The 21,357-nt window shown below is 37.8% G+C and overlaps 1 long non-coding RNA gene across 2 annotated transcripts in view; it reads right to left on the bottom strand.

Annotated features, from left to right (window-relative positions):
* LOC147379338 (uncharacterized) overlaps window positions 1-21,357 on the bottom strand; it is a 173,027-nt gene that overhangs the window by 88,148 nt on the left and 63,522 nt on the right. The window lies entirely within an intron of this gene.

The raw sequence follows: 21,357 nt of genomic DNA, 5'->3' as shown, positions 1-21,357 counted from the left end.
AGGAAAGCTGAGTGCTGAAGAATTGATGCTTTTGAACTGTGGTGTTGGAGAAGACTCTTGAGAGTCCCTTGGACTGCAAGAAGATCCAACCAGTCCACCTTAAAGGAGATCAGTCCTGAGTGTTCATTGGAAGGACTGATGTTGAAACTGAAACTCCAATACCTTAGCTACCTGATGCGAAGAGCTGACTTATTTGAAAAGACCCTGATGCTGGGAAAGATTGAGGGCAGGAGGAGAAGGGAACGACAGAGGATGAGATGGTTGGATGGCATCACTGACTCAGTGGACATGAGTTTGGGTAAACTCCAGGAGTTGGTGATGGACAGGGACGCCTGGTGTGCTGCAGTTCACAGGGTCACAAAGAGTCGGACACGACTGAGCGACTGAACTGAACTGAACTGAACTGAAGTATCAATGTATTCTTCTGTAAAATAAATGTTATTATACTTATCTCCTTGGGTTACTGTGAAGGTGAAATAAGATAGTGCATGAAGCTGCTTAGTCAGAGCACAAGGTGAACAATAGTAAACACATATGACAGTATTATTAGATTCGATTTAGAAAGAACAACACTCAGTGACAGATACAGCAATGAGAAAGGATGAAGGGGTGAGAATACTTGGGCCTTCCAAAATTTTGAGAACAGTTGGCCTAGACTCTGAATAACTGTGCTTGAGGGTTATTAGGAGAAGGAGCTTAACAAAAAGAAAAAAAAGATTAAATGGTAATGAAGGAAGGAGGAAAATAGTTAGGGCACAAGTTTGCTTAAAAGCCCAGGATGAAGATAAAGCCAAGTGTGGTTAACACAGTTACACAAAGAAGATTTACACGTGCCTATTACATTTGACAATGTGGAGATGGTCATGGACTCTGTCAAACAGCATCAGAAGAGACAGCCGGGGAGGTAGGCTGCATTAAGTTTGAGTGTTTGGAAAGTCAGGAAGCACAGTAAGTCACTGGTAAGCTTCAATGAGAATTAAAATAAAGAGACGAGGTGCCACCTAAAGGAGAATGAAAAAGGAAAATTGCAAAGAGAGCTAAAGGTGTTTACTTGATGAAGGAATAAAGAGGATACTCGATAGAAGAGGATCCCAGAGCAATGAACAGAGATGGCCTCATGAACTCAGAGAACAGATGGCCTAAACAAAGAGAAGGTGACCTCATCCTATGAACAGAGGTGGATATAGGAAAAAAAATCAGTGAAAATGCTATAATATTAGTAATAATAGGAGGAAGTTCAGATCAATGGACTGAGCACTCATCAGCTCTCCCTCCCTCTCAGAATGTCATAAGTGATGATACAGAGGAGTTCAATAAGCAAAATACAGATGAACCCACAACGCTGAAAATAACCTATGCTGGAGTCATCAAAAGACACTTCAACTAATTTATTAAAGAGGAAAGAAAAAGGTGAATTTTGAAGCATCAAATAAAGCTAGGTAAACGGTACAGAATATGCTGCGGAGAAGGTGGCCCCCTAGAACCACAGGGAGCTGAAGTGCCCCTGAATCAGGGGGATTAGTTAAAGATCCTTGAAAGGAACAGCTTCACGAGTCAGCACTTCATTTCATCTCCTCAGCTCAATTCCCCCACCCCTTGTTAGTTGAGTGAAGCATCTCATTTTCCACCAGGCAGGAAGTGGTAGCCTCTCATCTAACAAAAGGGAGTGAACAATTAGGAAAAGGCAACATTTCAGTCTAAGTGTCACAGAGGAGACAGCTGACCTCTTGCCTTAAAGCAAATAGGCCCTTGCCAGGCGCCTAGACACAGACCTCCAGTGACTTTCTGCTCTGAGACACCACTGCTCACCAGTGCAGAAGAACCACAGCCCAGCGCTTCAGTCATAAACACAAGCAAACAACTAAGGGTCAACAGACTTAAAAAAGGAAATATCACATGCACAAAAGGCAGGAATCAAGACGAAAACTAGCTCCTGAGGGAATTTAGAGAATAGAAAAGAATATAATAAGAACAGCTACCACTAAGTAGTGTAGATGTTGCTTCACTCAGGATGGGGTTACGTCCTATTAAACTCACCATAAATTGAAAATATTGCTCTCGAAAATGTATTTAATACACCTAACCTATGACTTAGCCTAAGCTACCTTAAAAGTGATAAGAACACATACCTACCATGGGGCAAAATTATCTAACATGAAGCCTATTTTAAAGGGTTAAATATCTCATGTAATTTGTTGAATACTGTACTGAAAGTGAAAAATAATGGTTGTATATGTGCTGTAAGTATTGACGTTTGTGATCACGTGGTTGACTGGGATCTGCGGCTTGCTGCCACTGCCCAGAATCACAACAGAGGATCAGTCATACTGCATATCACTAATCTTTGGAAAGGTCAACATTCAAAACTCAAAGTACATTTTCTACTAAATGCATATCACTCTTGTACCATCTTAAATTTCAAAAATCATAAATTGAAGCCCTGTAAGTCAGAGCCTAGGTGTATATAGTCACAGAGACCAAAGATAGTTTGTTTTAAATAAAAATAGAGAAAAAAAGAAGTCTATTTATATTTTTAAAATAATTTACTGTAAATGGATCGGTACACACATATATATACATAGATTCACACACACATACATTACATATGTAAATGGAAGGACTAGGGGAAAAAATCCAACACAGCTTTACCATACAGCGCAATGAGAAAAAAAATGAGATAAAAGAGACCAATCTAGACAGTTCACTAATCAGACAATTGAGATCCTAAAAAAAGAAAAGTCTAAAATACAAGAAAGAAAACAGTTTAGATTAAAAAAAAAAAGAGGAAAAAGAAATGGAAGAGGCCAAATATTCAGAACTAAAAAAGGACTTAAGAATTCAACTTAAAGAACTCTAAATTTCAAATAAAGTAGAAATTACTAAGGATATGGTAGAAATACAAATTTACCATAAACCATATCAATATAATAAATATAAATAAATTTTAAATTTCTATATTAAAAATATTTTTTGGATTTTTTAAAACTAATTATATAAACTATATGTTACCTATAAGAAGCAAAAAATGCAAAATTAAAAATAAAGCCTGTGGCGGATTCATTTTGATATTTGGCAAAACTAATACAATTATGTAAAGTTTAAAAATAAAAAAAAAATTGAAAAAAAAAAAAAAGTAAAGCAATTGACAAATATATATGATGCAATTTTGAGCCAAAAAAAAGTTAATGATTCCATTAATGTCAGAAAACATTAAGATAAAAATAAAGCAAATTGGCAGTGTTTGCTTCTAAATAGGAACAAAGACAGATGCCACATAATGATAAAAGAAACAATCAAATAAGAATATGTGATAAACTTGAATGTGCTTGAAAACATAATCTCAAAATATATGACCCAAAAAAGCCTCTAGAATTATGTCAAGTGAAAGTATCTCAGCCATGTCCAACTCTTTGTGACCCCATGGACTATACAGTCCATAGAATTCTCAAGGTAGCTGTTCCCCTCTCTAGGGGATCTACCCAAACCAGGGCCTGAACCCAGGTCACCCACATAGAAGGCGGATTCTTTACCATCTGAGCCACCAGGGAAGCCTTTACCATCATGGTAAGATATTTTAAGACAGCTCTGTTTAAAAAGCAATAGATAAGCAAATTTAAGACTAGCAAAAATATAGAAGCTATGAATAGCACAATTAAGAACTTTATTCTAAAAGATAAACAGAAATCCAAGACCTCACCAATTGAAGTTTTGTTCTTTTTATGTGCACCTAGACATGGACCAAAAATGATCATATATTAACTTTCAAAAGTAGTCTCAACATGTTAAAAAATTAATACCTCAACTGATTCCAGACCAGTGTGATTAACATACAAATTAATACTAAAGAAGATAAAGAACATTTTTTAAACTAAAAAATAGATGGCAAAATAGCTCAGGAGTTAAAGAAGAGGAAATCATAATCAAAATTATAAGCTATTTATAAACCGGAAGAAAAAAATGAATATATATCAAAACTTGAAAATACAACTTAAAGTAGCTCTTAGAAGGAAATTTATAGCCTCAAATGTATTTAAATGCCCATAGTAAAAAAAAAAAGTCAAAATTGAAAATAAGTAAGTTAAGCCTAAAGTAAATTGAAGAAATAAATAATAAAGATTAAGGCGAATATTGGGCTTCCCAGGTGGCACTAGTGGTAAAGAACCAGCCTGCCAAAGCAAGAGCATAAGAGACGTAGATTCCATCCCTGGGTGGGGAAGATCCCCTGGAGGAGGGCACGACAACCCACTCCAGTATTCTTGCCTGGAGAATCCCATAGATAGAGGAGCCTGGCAGGCTACAGTCCATGGGGTCACAAAGAGTCAGACACGACTGAGTGACTAACACTTTCACTTTCAAGGCAAATATTAATGAACTAAAAAGAATAGAAATAATTAACAACATAAAAATCAGTTTCTTTGAAATCAGTACTAGATAAATATTCAAAATATGTCTATAAAATGGCATGAAAATATTAGAAAGAAACAAATTGGAAGGCATAACTTTAGACAAGGATTTTTAACATGAGAAAGAATACTGCACTATATATCAACACATTTGAATACTTAGGCAAAAAGGATACTTTTCTTTAAAAAATAACTTACAAAAATTGATGCAAGAAGATACACAAAGTATCAGTAAGTCAACAGCTAATGAAGAAGTCTCTCTGCATTCCATTAAGGAACAAATAATGCGGAAAGTTTTGAAGTGCAAACATTAAGACAAGAAAAGGTTTTCTACCACTGCAGTTGTTTAAAAAGCAATAGATAAATCAATATTTAATAGTATAAATGGAAGTCCTAGACCGCACATTAAGAAAGCCAAATTAAAAAAAAATAAAAAATAAAAAAAAGAAAGCCAAATTCAATAAAAGACACAGGAATTAGAAAGGAAAAAGATGAAACTCAATATTTGCATTATTCCGTTGCCTAAAATATCCAGGATATCTACAAACTTTGAGACATATCAGTGTTAAAACAAGTACTAACCAATTAAAAATGTAGTATGAAAAAAGAAAAGATAGCAATCACTGCTGCTGCTGCTAACTCGCTTCAGTTGTGTCCGACTCTGCGCGACCCAAGAGACGGCAGCCCACCAGGCTCCACCATCCCTGGGATTCTCCAGGCAAGAACACTGGAGTGGGTTGCCATTTCCTTCTAGGGACATATGAAAAAACTTCAGAAAAATGCTTATTTTTTATAAGTAAATTATTTGTGAGTGAAGTCACAAAGTCGTATTTAAGGGCACCAAAGAATAACTTCAAAATGGAGAGATGTAACATGGTCTTAGAAATCAAGATACTGTTTGTGTAAAGCTTAAAAGCACAAGAAATCAAGATACTGTTTGTGTAAAGCTTAAAAGCACAAGAAGCAAAGTATAGGTTGCTTTGGAATGTATACATATGTGGCAAAAATATTCATAAAGCTTGAGAAGTTAGTAGTGTGGAAGATGCGGAAAGGGAAAGGATTGATGGATACGATTAGAGAGGGGCTAAATGGCTCTCTTTAGCAGTTTTGCATTTGCAAGACTGTTTGGTGAGTATATGTCTACATATTATATTCTCTGTACCATATTCTCTGTACCTTCATAGTTGTACTTATTTTATTATTCTCTAAGACATTATTTTTATTTTATAATTTAAAAATATTCCTGGTAATTATGTGTTTCTTTAATGCAGTTTAAAAAACACAAGGAAAAATTGTGAGTCACTATGAAATTTTAAAAAGTCAACAGGCTGACACACTCATTATACTCAACCTGTTCTTGCAATGAACATTCAAAGTCTAAATCTACTACACATTCATGTACAGTAATACAGACCACTTCACTTATTTCAAATGCATTGATTCTTTAATACCTCTCAGTATTTAATGGGAAAAAACAATTTCTTTTCAGCCACAATCATCTCATAATCTCCAAGTTTCTTTTCATCTGACAGCTGTCAAAGCAGTAGAGACTATCAATTTTATTTCAAGGTAAAAAAGAGAACCTGCCGTAAAATGTTCAAATGCTGGATTTACTGAAGCATTAGATATAGGTTATAAATCTAATTAATTAGTCAGCAATATCTGATTATCATTAAAGTATAAATGATAAAAATCTGCATTTTTCCATTTAAAAAACCTAAAGGAAATATTAGTATTGGAAAGAATAGAATATAATAAAAATTTGGAAGGCAGTTGTTTTGTTTTGCCTTCTTTTGCTTGCTTTCATATCATATGGGACAAAATAAAATTACCCCACTTAAAGAATAACTAATATAAGAAAAACCCTAGTTTCTTTAACTACATGAAAATGAGTATATTGAAAAATCCTTTATTAACATAATTTAAATAATGATTCTCTGTGTTGATTTAAAAATATTTGATTTAAATTTCAAACCTCATATCTATAAAGTGACTTCTAATTTAGTATGATTATGCAACTCTGATTTTAGAAATCACACCACTTGGAAGTCACACCACTATACAAACAGATGATCTTTATCAAGTTGAGGACTTTTTCCTTTATTCCTAGTACACTGAGCCCTTTAATCATAAATGCATGTTGGATTTTGTCAAATGATTTTTCTATATCTGTTAATATGATCGTGATTTTTTCTTCTTTAGCCTGTCAATTTGATGAATTGCTTGATTAATTAATTGATATGAGAACAATTAATCATTTTTACATACCTGAGATAAATCTCACTTGGTCATGTAATAGAATTCTTCTTACAGTGTGTTGGATTCAACATGCTAATAAAAAAAAAAATGCCTCTGTGTTTATGGTAGATATTGGTTTGTAGTCTTCTTTTCTTGTGATATCTTTGTATGGTTTTGGTATTATGGTAATGTAGCTTCACAGAATGCACTAAGAAGTATTCCCTCTACTTTTATCCTCTGAAAAAAGTTATAGAGAATTAATTTAATTTCTTCCTTAAATGTTGGCAGTATTCACTAGTAAAGATATCTGGGCCTGGTGCTTTCTGTTTTAGTAGGTTACTAATTATTGATCCAATTTCTTTAGTAGATTCAGACCTATTCATATTGTCTATTTTCTCTTGGCTGTGTTTTTCAGATAGCGTCTTTCAAGGAACTGGCCCATTTCATCTAGGTAATCTAACTAGTCATTCAGAATTTTCCTTGGTTATGTGTAATGTCCATGGGGCCTGTAGTAATTTCCCCTTTCTGATTTCTGATATTAATAATATTTTTTATCTCACTTTTTTTCCTTAATTAGTCTGCCTAGAATTTATTGATCTTTTTCACAGAATCAGTTTTCCATTTGTTGTTTTACTTCTTTTGTTTGCCATTTGATTGAGTTTTGTTCAGATTTTTATTTCTTTCCTTTTGCTTAATTTGGTTTTGATTTGCTCCTCCCTTTCTAGTTGCCTAAGATGGAAACTTAAATGACTGATTTTAGGCCTTTATTTTTAATGTATACATTCAATGCTATAAACTTCCCTCCAAGCACTGCTTTTGTTGCATTCCACAAATTTTGATAAGTTGTGTTTTAATTTTTATTTAGTTGAAAATAGTTTTAAATTTTCTCTTGATACATTTTTTGACCCATGTGTTATTTAGAAGTGTAATCTCCAACTATTTGGGGATTTTTCCACCCTCTTTCTGTTATTATTTCTCTAATTCCTAGTGGTCTAAGAGGCTGTATAATTATTATTCTTTTAAATTTGTTAAGGCGTGTTCTGTGGTTTGGAATATGGACTATTTTGGTGAATGTTCTGTGTGAGCTAGAAAAGATTGTGTATTCTGTTGTGATTGGATGAAATAGTTTATGCATAATGATTATATCCAGTTGATTGGTAAAGTAATTGAGTTCAGCTATGTTCTTACTGATTTTCTGCCCACTGCAAAGAGTAACTAAAGAGCCTCTTGGTGAAAGTGAAAGAGGAGAGTGAAAAAGCTGGCTTAAAACTCAACATTCAAAAAACTAAGATCATGGCATCTGGTCCTATCATTTCATGGCAAATAGATGGGAAAACAGGGGAAACAGTGACAGATTTTATCTTCCTGGGCTCCAAAACCACTGCAGATTGTGACTGCAGCCATGAAATTAAAAGACTCTTGCTCCTTGGAAGAAAAGTTATGACCAAACTAGACAGCATATTAAAAAGCAGAGATATTACTTTGCCAACAAAGATCCGTCTATGGTTTTTACAGTAGTAGTAGTTTTTCCAGTAGTCATGTATGGATGTGAGAATTGGACGATAAAGAAAGCTGAGCGCGAAAGAATTGATGCTTTTGAACTGTGGTGTTGGAGGAGACTTTTGAGAGTCCCTTGGACTGCAAGGAGATCAAGCCAGTCAATCCTCAAGAAACTGAGGATTCCTTGGAGTCTTGAGTATTCATTGGAAGGACTGATGCTGAAGCTGAAACTTCAATACTTTGGGCACCTGATGCAAAGAACTGGCTCATTGGAAAAGACCCTGATGCTGGGGAAAATTGAAGGCTGGAGGAGAAGGGGATGACAGAGGATGAAATGATGGATGGCATCACGGACATGATGGACGTGAGTCTGAGCAAGCTCCAGGTTTCGGTGATGGACAGGGAAGCCTGGCATGCTACAAGTCCATGGGATCACAAAGAGTTGGACATGACTGAGCCACTGAAGGAACTGAACTGAACTGGATCTATCCATTCATTTCTAATAGGGAATTGAAATCTCCAGTTATAATAGTGGATTTAACTACTTCTCCTTGCAACTCCATCAGATCTTGCCTGACATAGTTTGACACTCTCTCATTGGGTCCATACCCAATATGAATTATCACCAAATTAAGAATTCTTGTCTTCTTTGAAAATTGACCCCTTTATTGTTATGTGTGGATTGGTTTTATCCCTTATATATTTCCTTAACCTGAACATTACTTGCCTTTATTTGAAGAACAGCAGGACCCAAAACAGCCTATTCATGTTTTACATTTTACGGGATTTCATAATTCCTGGAGAGAAGATTTTATGGCCACAGTGTTCCAAAAACAAAGAGTTTCAAGGACAAACTAAAATCCTAATTTTGAAGACTGCCAAGAATATGACAAAGTCATGAAACCCAAACAGCAGGAGCAGCCATGTACATCCTTTTTCCCAGTGGTGTCAAACTTGACACAATCCTTCTGTTTTCCTGTGAAGATTCTGAGCTGGCTCTTCTGGATCCTTCAATGATAAAAATGAAAAACTGATAAAAAATGAAAAACTGGAACTACCTGAGCACCAGACTTGAAAACTATTAGATGTTTGCTGCTAATCATCAAGTTTACTTTAATAAAGATAAATCATTGAAAACTTTGGAATGTAAAACTTTACTAATAATATCAGACTTTACTTCCATAGTCTGAGTTGAGAGTCTCCTCAAATGTGTTTAGTGGCATGACATAGCTTAAAAAAAAAAAAAATGTAATGTGTCAGTATTGGTTCATCAATTGTAACAAAACCTCACTCTGGTCTGGGAAGTTTTGCATGTGTGGGGATGGGGAGTATATGGGAACTCTGTACTTTCCACCCAATTTTGCTCTGAACCTAAAACTGCTCTAAGAAATAAATACCACTAAAAATAAAGAAAAACAAAAAAGTCCTAGTACAGACAGTTGATTTGCTATTTACACAATGCATAAAAGTGAAAGAATATATTCTACAACTAACTCAAAAGGTGAGGTGGTGGTATTTGCCATTTTTCCTCAAATGGAGAACACCATTATGGGAGTTGTATGCGTAAGATGTCATCTTGACTGTTTTCACAGGTAATCTTTCAAGAATGAAGCAGGTACATTCTTTACCTCACCCCAGAATCCGATTTAAAGCAAGCCTCATCATTTCTTTGTTTTTATTATTTAAAATGGAGTTAAGATAAAGAGTATGAAATATTTGGAGAAGAGAAAAAAATAGAAATGGAACATTTTTGTTCAGAAAGAATGTCATCAAGAGTGATAGCCAGACTACCTGAAAACAACAATCTTCCTATTAAAGAGAAGTCCCAAAGACGGCACTGATCCAATGTACCTTTTACTAGTTGAAGGCAATATTATCATGTCATGAACTGTACTTTTCAACCAAAGAGGGCTTCTCTTGTGACTCAGCTGGTAAAGAATCTGCCTGCAATACAGAAGACCTAGGTTTGATCCCTGGGTTGGGAAGACCCCCTGGAGAAGGGAAAGGCTACCCACTCCAGTATTCTGGACTAGAGAATTCCATGGACTGTATAGTCCTAGGGGTCACAAAGAGTCGGACATGACTGAGCGACTTTCACTTCACACTTCACTTCAATCGAAGACATATTCTAGGATGGACAAATTGAAAGATTCAAACTGACACATGTGCTAAGTGCTTCAGTCATGTCTGACTCTTTGTGACACTGTGGACTCTAGCCTGCCAGGCTCCTCTGTCCTTGGGATTCTCTAGGCAAGAATACTGGAGTGGGTGGCCACGCTCTTCTCCAGGGGATCTTTCCAACCCAGGAACTGAACCAGTGTCTTTTAAGTCTCCTGCATTATCAGGCAGTTTCTTTACCACTAGCACCACCTGGGAATCCCAGGATTGACAGATACACACTACTATATCTAACATCAGTTCCGTTCAGTTGCTCCGTCTTGTCTGACTCTTTGCAACCTCATGGACTGCAGCACACCAGACTTCCCTGTCCATCACCAACTCCTGGAGCTTGCTCAAACTCATGTCTATCAAGTCCTTGATGCCATCCAACCGTCTCATCCTCTGTCGTCCCCTTCTCCTCCAGCCTTCAATCTTTCCCAGCATCAGGGTCTTTTCCAATGAGCCAGTTCTTCACATCAGGTGGCCAAAGTATTGGAGTTTCAGCTTCAGCATCAGTCCTTCCAATGAATATTCAGGACTGGTTCCCTTCAGGATTGACTTGCTTGATCTCCTTGCAGTCCCAGGGGCTCTTAGGAGTCTTCTCCAACACCACAGTTCAAAAGCATCAATTCTTTGGTGCTCAGCTTTCTTTATAGTCCAACTCTCATCACTTCTATACATGACTACTGGAAAAACCATAGCTTTGACTAAACGGATCTTTGTTGGCAAAGTAATGTCTCTGCTTTCTAATACACTGTCTAGGTAGGTCAGAGCTTTTCTTCCAAGGAGCAAGCGTCTTTTAATTTCATGGCTGCAGTCACCATCTACAGTGATTTTGGATCCCCCCAAAAATAAAGTCTCTCACTGTTTCCATCTATTTGCCATGAAGTGATGGGATCAGATGCCATGATCTAATTCAGCTTTTTCAGCCTCATCAAGAGGCTTTTTAGTTCCTCTTCACTTTCTGCCATAAAAGTGGTGTCATCTGCATATCTGAGATTATTGATATTTCTCTAGGCAATCTTGATTCCAGCTTGAGCTTTATCCAGCCCAGCATTTTACATGATGTACTCTGCATATAAGTTAAATAAGCAGGGTGACAATATACAGCCTTGACATACTCCTTTCCCAATTTGGAAACAGTCTGCTGTTTCATGTCTGGTTCTAACTGTTGCTTCTTGACCTGCATACAGATTTCTCAGAAGGCAGGTAAGGTGGTCTGGTATTCCAATCTCTTTAAGTAATTTTCTACAGTTATCTATATCTAACATAGATAACTAGTTAGTACCTACTGTATAGCGCAGGGAACTACTCAATACTCTGTAATGGTTTATATGGGAAAATAATCTTAAAAAGTGGATATATGTATATGCGTATCTGATTTACTTTGTTGTACATCTGAAACTGCTGCTGCTGCTGCTTCTAAGTTGCTTCAGTTGTGTCTGACTCTGTGCAACACCATAGACGGCAGCCCACCAGGCTCCCCTGTCCCTGGGATTCTCCAGGCAAGAACACTGGAATGGGTTGCCATTTCCTTCTCCAACATCTGAAACTAACACATTATAAGTCAACTATATGCCAATAATTAAAAAAAAAAAAAGAATAGTGAATTATAAACCAAAGCTAGTAAAATGCTTTTTGTTAAGTCAAAAATAAAAAAATATTCAAATAATGCTTCTTGTTCTATCATATATTTAGACACTGGGGGAGTTGAGTTGGATTTACAAATAAATCTTTGTAAAAGCTCTGTGCAGTTACAGAAGTCCACAGCTTAAGAGAGATCACAATTACCTTTCTGATAGCTCTTTTTATACTTTATTTTCTCTCCCAAAGTTCAAAGGAGTTCCCTAATGCCTTACTCTGCTTAACAGATTTGTTCTGTTGGCTGTTGCCCAACCCTCAACTTGTATGCTCAGCAAAATCTGAATAAACTTCTCTACTCCCTTGTTCTAATTCTAGTTTACAGGCACTTTTGTTTTCTTAACAAAATAACTAGGTGGCTAACTAAAGACGGACATTTGGACTTACTGGTTTTGTCCCTGAAACCAGAGGAAACTGGAGATGTTAACCAAACATTCAATTTTCAGTGCTTCAGACATAAATGTGGTCAATCTTTTGATTGCTTCCTCAACTCTTTGCAGTCATCACAGACTTTTATCTCATGATTTTCTGAAACAACCAATGCAACGTGGTAGCCACATCATACAAAAAATGACTTTGAGTCGTTCTTGCAGATGCCAAAGTACTCTGTACATTTTTCAGTTCTAGTTTTTTTTTTTGTTAGCAGTCTCACAGCTCAGAGATATGAAAACTATTGCTATCATTCCAAGGTTGCTTAATGGCTTCAGTTGAACAAGCTGTGCAAAAATTCTTCAAATCATACTCTCTCTCCTACCCTCTCTTTTACTCCTCAACTCCCTATCTTTGGGGAATTGATAACCTCTATTATAAATAAATGTAAATTGGGTTTTATTACTTTTCATGTTATTTTGTATTTATTTAATTTGTGAATTGCCATCATTTCGTATGCTTTTGCATCATTTTGTTTCCTGGATTATTTTCCAGGTACTTAAATGGTATTCTTTATGCATCTACCATTGGATCATACAGTTCCTATGACAGTAAGAATACAGTAGACACATGTTTGGGCTTCCTGAGTGGCACTAGTGGTAAAGAACTCACCTGCCAAGTGAACTTGGTGAGGTGAGTTCACCTCACCAACTCACTCACCTCCTCCTTTTATGTAGGAGACATAAAAGACCTGGGTTTGATCCCTGGGTTGGGAAGATCCCCTGGAGAAGGGCAAGGAAACCCACTCCAGTACTCTTCCCTGGAGAATCTCATGGACAGAGGAGCCTGGCAGGTTACAGTCCATAGGATCACAAATTGTCAGACATGACTGCAGCAACTTAGCACGCGCACACAGAGACAGATATTTATTCTGAAGAAAAGATGGGAGACAAGGAAAGTTGTTCATATGGTGTTTGTCCTGGCATACCCAAGAGGGCTTAGACCTGTTCTCCCTAGCCCCATAGGATGTAAGTGGAGCCAGTGATGGAAAGATGCATAGATGTAGGTTTGGTGTAAAGAATAAAGTTTCTGATTGTTAGATCTGTCCAACAACATGCTGAGAACAGGAAGTTGTGCATATGAGTTCCCAGGAACTGGATGTGTAACAGCCAAGACCAAGGAAGAGTTGAACCCAGGAGGATCTAAGATCCAAATTGTGATATTCCACACTTTAATTCATCATGGGAACCACAGGCAGAATATGTGTGCATATATTATTCATAGACGTCATGAGGAAAATTGAGAAATTCTCACTAGAACTAATAAAACAGAGCAGGACCACATGGTCCTTCCCTACTAGGTTCTCTGTCTGCCTTTTGTCTGTGGAAAAACTTTAGCCTGGAAAAACTTTAGCCAAAGAATAAGTTTAATCAGAGAAGTGAAAAAATACAAAAGCAAAGGAAAAGCAGACAGACAGGACAAAACAATAATAGTTTAGTCAGTAAGAAAAGTCAATGACCTTTAGTTCCTTTTCAAGGGCTATAGATAATATTCTGAGCCATATCCTGTGAGCTGTTTCTTAGAGACTGAAACCCCCACCAGGTGCAAGAAGTTAACTACATGGTGACCAGACTATAACCATGATGTAAGCTGCCAAAATTCCAAGAATTGGCCTCTAGGAAATGGGAACAAGTTGACCCTGGAATGAAGCGGCGGGGGTGGGGGGAGGGCGGGGGGGTAGGCGGAGTGTCAGCCTTTGAACACAAGTCCACACTTCCATCCAAAATAAAGCAAACTTTCCTTTCCACCTGCCTTGCCTCTTCAATGGGTTTCAAGCAGAGAACAGCTGGACCCCACTTTTGGGTGCACCAGGACCTAATGTGCTATTTTTCCAGCCCTGGCTCTGTCCTGACTTGCAGCACAAGGGTTATGGGGTGAGGGATTTAATGCTTCAGTGTTTGTTATTAATTTGCAAGTGAAAAGGTGGGCCCTCCATGCCACAGTCACTGAAAGAGTGAGACCTGAATCCTAGCCTTGGCTTTGTCTCACATGTGTAGGTGTCAGCTTTCACACAGGTAACATAAGTTGGCTTAGGAAACCTTCCTAGCAAGATCTTCCTGCTTCAATATCCTAGAGGAAAAAAACACTTCAAGACTATTGATTTAAAAGCAACAAATGAATGTGATGCACTTGAACTTATGAAGTACAAAAGTATAGCTTTTTCATCAATATATAGGAATTGTAATAATGACAAGAGATGTCATTACCTTTCCTGTCTGACCTCAGGAAATACTTCGTGTCAGTAAATGAGCAGGGGAAAAAAAAAGTTATTTCCAGATTTTTAACACCCATTTAGGGGTAACTATCAATTTGTTCCTGCTAGCAGGAGAGGTTTTCAAATATTCACTCACTCAGCAATTATTTAAGTACCTGTAGAGTTCCGAACACTAGGATGTTTAGTACTGGGGATAAGATGGCGGATCACACACAAGAAAATGCAAAGTTTTTTACCTGAGAAGCTCACTGCTTGGTGGAAAGGACAAGCTCAGAGTAGTTGATAATAATAAGCTAGCATCCTGAAGCACAAAGTAAGATTCAGGACTAAATAGAAGACAAATGCTTTGAAGAATGTTTGACTTGTTCTGGGCACTCCAAAAGGCAGAAAAATAAAAAGAAAAGAAACCCTCAATGCTGAGTCTTTCTCTTTGCAGTTGCTAGGAATAAAGTTCAGCACACTGAGTCATCAAGGCTTAAAATTCAATGGCAATAATACCTTCCTTCTTGTGGGGCAGAAAGCTCACAGTTAACCGTCATGACTTGTTAGGAAAACAGATCCCTGCTTGGTAAGGTTAATCCACTTTGAACATGATAAGGCATGAAGAAGTGGCACCCGGAGACTTCTCTCAGCTCTGTTCAAATGCAGCCCAGAGCCCCACAGCCAGCCAGCATCTGTGCTGTTTCAACAAGAAATACTTCTGCCCGTGATTAATACTGGCTTTAGAGTTCAGTTTGGAGAATCAGATAAACAGATATCAGTTTTCTGCTTTCCCTGTCTCCTGTCTTCTGTTCCAATCCACTCCTCCAGTGGTAAATGGTCTCTGTTCTTTCTGTGGGTGGGTTGAGTTTTAGACAAACATTGAAAGGCTCCCTTATTCGAAGATTTCAGCTTGGGATTGGTGTTTTCTGTCCCTGGAGGACACTGGGGCAATGAATTGCCTCATTGTTTTTAGAGGAGAGAATTCAGGGAGAAGTGTGGGTGTCTAACTGAACGCCTGCAGTTCTCTGGAGCTGCCCGAATAGTGATGCTGCCCCAAGAAAAGAGGATCGGCTTGCCATCTAATTCAAAAAGGCTGTGAAAAATGCATAAAGAAAGCTGGTATTTCACATGTGCAAAAGGTCACTAGTAAAAGTCCCCATTGCATTCAGATTAATTTAGATTTGATAATTTTTTGTTTGAACACCAGTACTCTAAACCATTACTTTAAAATGAGTTAGGCATTAGAGAACTATTTAAAAGAGAGAAAAAAAAACAGTCCTATGCTTTTTTTTAGTCATGATACAGTCAGGCAGTTCTAGACTATCTGCACTGAAGGATGTATTTATTCATTCTATTTATAATGACTTTGTTTCAGAAATTAAATGGCCAGGCTCTCAGTAAGAAGTCTACCCTAATTACAAACTCAAAGCAGGTTTGGTTTCTACCTGAGAAACTTATCCTACCTAAACTTGTATTCCTCTTGCTGAAATATCAATGAAATGAAAACCCCAGGCAGTGCCAGGAGGGCTGCCACTGTGTTCATAAAAGAGAGGACTTAGTCGACATCTCAGCTGGACAGATGCTTCAGCAGCTGCCAGCTCTAAAGCTGACTGGCAAATAGTCTTGGCACAAAGTTGGAGCACCGTGGTACAGTTGGGGGTTAAGGCAGCACCCTCACAGACCCTCAGATTACGCAAGCGGTGAAATTGAACAGAAAGACAAACCCAATGTTTGTCCAGATTTTTCTCTGGTTAAACTCAGGAGAAATGAGCTCTACAAATTCAGCCTACTTCAGCACTATGAGTTGTGAGCCTTACTGAACTGACTGTAAGATTATCTCTTTTATAAGAACTTGGATTCTTTAATCCATGGCTGGTATTTCAAGCCATGAGAACAAATGTAAATACCAGGCAGGATTTTTTTTTAACAAGTAGCAGCATTTTTTCACTTTATTTCAATCAAAAAGCTCTCTTGATCCTAGAGCTCCCCCAAAATTCTTATCAAATTCATCAGTAGTCATTTTTAGAAAGTTATATTACTGGACGATGAGATTGGACAATTTTAACCTCTCTTTCTTTTCCCAAATGCTGTCTTTCCTTGGCGTTCAGGCACATTTATTCTACCCGTTTTGGCCTTTTCTTCCAAAAGTCTCCTTTTCATTGTAATCTTCTCCTTTACCCTTTCTTAAATGTCATGTTTGCTCAGGTCATGATTTTAGTCCTTTTCTGGTTTTATATTTATCTCCTATGCGGCTGTACCTGCTTCCAGTGCTTTAATTATCAAGTATATTAGATGGTTTCAACAACTGCTTCCAAATCAACCTTTTTTACTGGATACCAGTCCTGTGGTCAGTGGAGGAGCCTGGTAGGCTGCAGTCCATGGGGTCGCGAAGTCAGACATGACTAAGCGACTTCAATTTCACTTTTTACATTCATAAATTGGAGAAGGAAATGGCAACCCACTCCAGGGTTCTTGCCTGGAGAATCCCAGGGACAGGGGAGCCTGGTGGACTGCCATCTATGGGATGGCACAGAGTCTGACACAACTGAAGCGACTTAGCAGCAGCAGCAGCAGGAGCAGTCCTGTGGTCAATTGTCTCTGAAAATAATCCTGTAGAGACCCCAGGTGCTCAGTTGCTCAGTGGTGTGCTACTCTTTTCGACCCCACAGACTGTAGCCTGCCAGGCTCCTCTGTCCATGGGATTTCCCAGGCAAGAATTTTGGAGTGGGTTGCCATTTCTTCCTCCAGGGGATCTTCCTGACCCAGGGATCGAACCAGCATCTCCTTTGTCTGCTGAATTGGCAGGCAGATTCTTTACCACTGAGCCACCTGGGAAGCCCCAGGGAAGTCCCCAATAGCTTTTAAACTACTGTTTGCTGCCAATACACTTAAACTCAATAAGGGTGAAATCAAATTTATCTTAACTTCCTCAAGTAACTGGGGACATAGTGAAGTCTCAGTAAATAAGTTAATGGATTTTCAATGCACTTTTTTATAAAAGTGATTATAATTATAAACAATTTTTAAATGCTTTCCAGGACTTTTTTGGGTAGGAAATAAAATGGACTTTTGCATTCATTCATAGAAGGAAATTCTACATTAAATGGCAACCCACTCCAGTGTTCTTGCCTGGAGAATCCCACCGATGATGGAGCCTGGTGGGCTGCCGTCTATGGGGTCACACAGAGTCGGACACAGCTAAAGTGACTTAGCAGCAGCAGCAGCAGCTATTTAAGGGAGCTAATAATAGGGTCATGTTTCTATCATCTGCTCAATATCATAGCTGTCTCTTCACTGTGAAATGCTTCTCTTGTGGGAAGAAAAAACTAACCCAAAGGAGTTGTGGTAAGATGGGAGGCATGCGTGTTCAATCGTGTCCAACTCTTTGCAATCCTGTGGACTGTAGCCCACCAGGCTCCTCCATCCATGGAATTTTCCAGCCAAGAATACTGGAGTGGGTTGCCATTTCTTTCTCCAGTGGGTCTTCCTGATCCAGGGATTGAACCCACATTTCTTGGACCTCCTGCACTGGAAGGCAGATTCTTCACTACTGGTAAAATAATATTTGGAAATTTTATGTCCTTTTTTTTTAATTCCTCCAAATTATTTATGTTGTTGCACATTTTCTTTCTGCTGGATTTCCTCTCTGGGGAAAGGAGAGGATGCCACACATCAGCAGTAGACGGATGGGGAGCAGAGGCTGAGGCTTACAATGACAGCAGGATGTGATACCTCAGGAGAAGCAAGAGAGGACAAAAGAACAGTTGCAGGGACACCTCTTCCCTCAGCCTCGCTCCTATAAAGTTTCTCTTCTCACCAGCTACTGCCTTGCGAGAAGGAAGGCTGAAAACAAGACTAAGAACAATGTAGGGTCAGAAGGAAGCCCAGTTAACCTCCCAAAAGAAAAGGTCCACATGTTTTCTCTTTTGATATGAGGCATCTAGTTTCCTCCATCTTTCCTCCTTTCAACACTTCCTACATCTCTCTCTTTCCGTCACTCTACCTCCATTTCTAGCTATCTCTCACTTTTTATAAATAAAAAAAAAAAAATTGGGAGCTTCAATCCTTTGATATTACCTTCTAGCCTCAAGTGAACTGTCTTGAAAAACATTGACTGGTCATAAAAATCAAGGATTGAAAAAAGAAAGAATTAAGATGAAATGTGGATAATGATGGATAGAATGCAATTTGACTAATAATTTTTCTCTGTGCCCACACAGAGCTGATGTAATTTTTTTTGTCAGCATGTAATATAACTTAATTACAACTATTGGTAAATAGATGGTAGCAGCATTTTGACTAATTTTACTCTATGAAACTCAGGGACTTTTGCATTCTAGATTAAAATTTCTCAGTGAGGTAACTTTACCACACGGTTAGTAAAGGAATAGCCCCCTCCCTATTAACTATACTAAATTTCCAAAGCCATCTGTGACCTTAGTATTTTGAAAAACTCTCATAGAATTGCTTAAAAACTTCTTAAAGAGGATCTGAAAACACTACATTGATACAAATGCATAAGAAAAACTAAATGTCACTCTGATCACCATGTCTGGGAAAATATACATATTTATGGAATGTCTTTTTTTTCATTTTTATTGCTGTATTCCATCCCATTGCATGGATGTTCATGTATAATATACAATCATGTAACTAAACAAAATTATGAAATTGCATATCTTCAGGGACAGACATGAGGCCTCAGCATGTGTACAACTCCTCAGCATCCATGTATATATTGGCTCTGTAGTAAATGAAATGGGCCTCTGATGGCATCAGGTTTATAACAGCAACAGACACAGGTCCTTGAGAATTCAACCACCCAGGCCTGCCTAGAGGAGTCTCATGGGGCTGAACTCTAGAAGGGCCCACAGAGGATGATAATACAAATGATACCAGAACAACAAGAGTAATGTTGTATTGTGGATTTAAAATCCTGATTTACCAATGAAACATGGCTTTTGCCTGTAGCAGTAAAGATGGGAGTTATGATTCAGGGGAGTTCATGCTGTCTGAAAATTAGATAATAATGGGGAAATGTAAGCTTTTGTAGTTAATCTCTTTCTAATACCTTTTTTATCTTTTGAATATTATCTTCTTTATTTTGTTATTGAAACAGAGTTTATGTACAATGTTGTATTAGTTTCAGGTATACATACACACACACACACACACACACACGCGCACGCACGCATATATATACACATATTCTTTTTCAGACTTTTCCCCTTATAGGTTATTACAAAGTATTGAATATAGTTCCCTGTGCTATAAAGTAGGTCCTTGTTGGTTATTTTGTATATAGTAGTGTGTATATGTATCCTAAACTCCCTCTTTCCCCTCTGGTACATTTGTTTTCTGTGTCTGTGAATATATTTCGTTTTGTAAATAAGTTGACTTGTAAGTACTGACACATTTTTGACGTAGGACTCTAAAGCTTTCAGCTCATCTTGGAGAGGAAAGTTAGTCCCGTGGTCACCATCACTTCCAAACAAATCTCTTTCATCTGTAAAGCTAGATTTGGAAGGTTTACAAAAGGCTGACTTCCTTGGGCTTTTCCCAGAACCTCCACTTCCGGAGGGCTGAAAAACGCAACAGCCCGTCTTTTGATACTCTAGCTCCTTCACTCTGACCAGCAGCCAGAAACTGGGGGTGGAAAAATTAATTAACATCAACAGAAACATTTCCAATGCTTATAAAATGCAAGGTTCAAGCTAACCAAAAATGTGGGGCTCAGATGAGATGTCAGAAGTAAGCGTTACAAATATCTTGCATAGTGACAGCAGAATCTGTTTCTAGAGGTTAAGTTCCATGAAAGCAGTGACCATGTCTGCTACTACTTCTCTTTTCTCTCCAGAATCTAGTACTGGACTTGGACGCTTGCACTACTAGGTGGTCAGGAAATATCTGTGGAATGAATGAATGAACACAAAGAGTAAACTCTTTGTAGTATGACTGAAGGACAGAGACTTCAGTCAGCTAAATGGCATCTTCCTGTTTACTTTTCTTCAGGCAAAAACACATTACATGCTTACACTCTACTGTGTATAAAATGGATAAAAAACAAGGACCTATTGTGTAGCACAGGAAACTGTATTCACCATCTTGTAATGACCTATGTAGAAAAGAATTGGAAATAAATATATGTATATATAACTGAATATATATGTATATATAACTGAATATATTATATTGGTTGGGGCTTCTCTTGTGGCTCAGATGGCAAAGAATCTGCCTGCAATGTGGGACACCTGGGTTCAATCCCTGAGTTGGAAAGATCCCCTGGAGAAGGGAATGGCTACCCACTCCAGTATTCTGGCCTGGAGAATTCCATAGACAGAGGAGCCTGGCAGGCTACAGTCCATGGGGTGGCAAAAAATCAGACAGATGTATATATATATATATATATATATATATATATATATATATATATATCTGAGTCATTGTGCTATACATGTGAAACTAACACAACATTGTAAATAAATTCTACTTCAATTAAAAAAAATTCATGCTAGATTTAATTAAAATAGGCTTAGTGCAATTATTACTAACAAGCAGTATCATTAATGCATGATATTAATAGATGCATGAGAAGCAAAAGCAAAGAGCCTTTAGTAACAATATTTTTACCCATAGCATCCTGACCTACATTTTTACTAAGCAACACCAAGAGGAACATGCTGTCTTGGGGCTCAGCAACATTGCTGATCTTGCTGTGCGAGATGCAGAGCTTAGAACATTCACCTACAACTGACATAGTGAAAGAAGCTGGGAGAGGATATATGAAAG

The sequence above is a fragment of the Bos grunniens genome, chromosome 1 (genome assembly GCF_055505025.1).
Source record: "Bos grunniens cultivar Pamir isolate PY7600 chromosome 1, Bosgru_T2T1.0, whole genome shotgun sequence".
NCBI lineage: Eukaryota > Metazoa > Chordata > Mammalia > Artiodactyla > Bovidae > Bos > Bos grunniens.
This window is presented reverse-complemented; position numbering and strand designations above follow the sequence as displayed.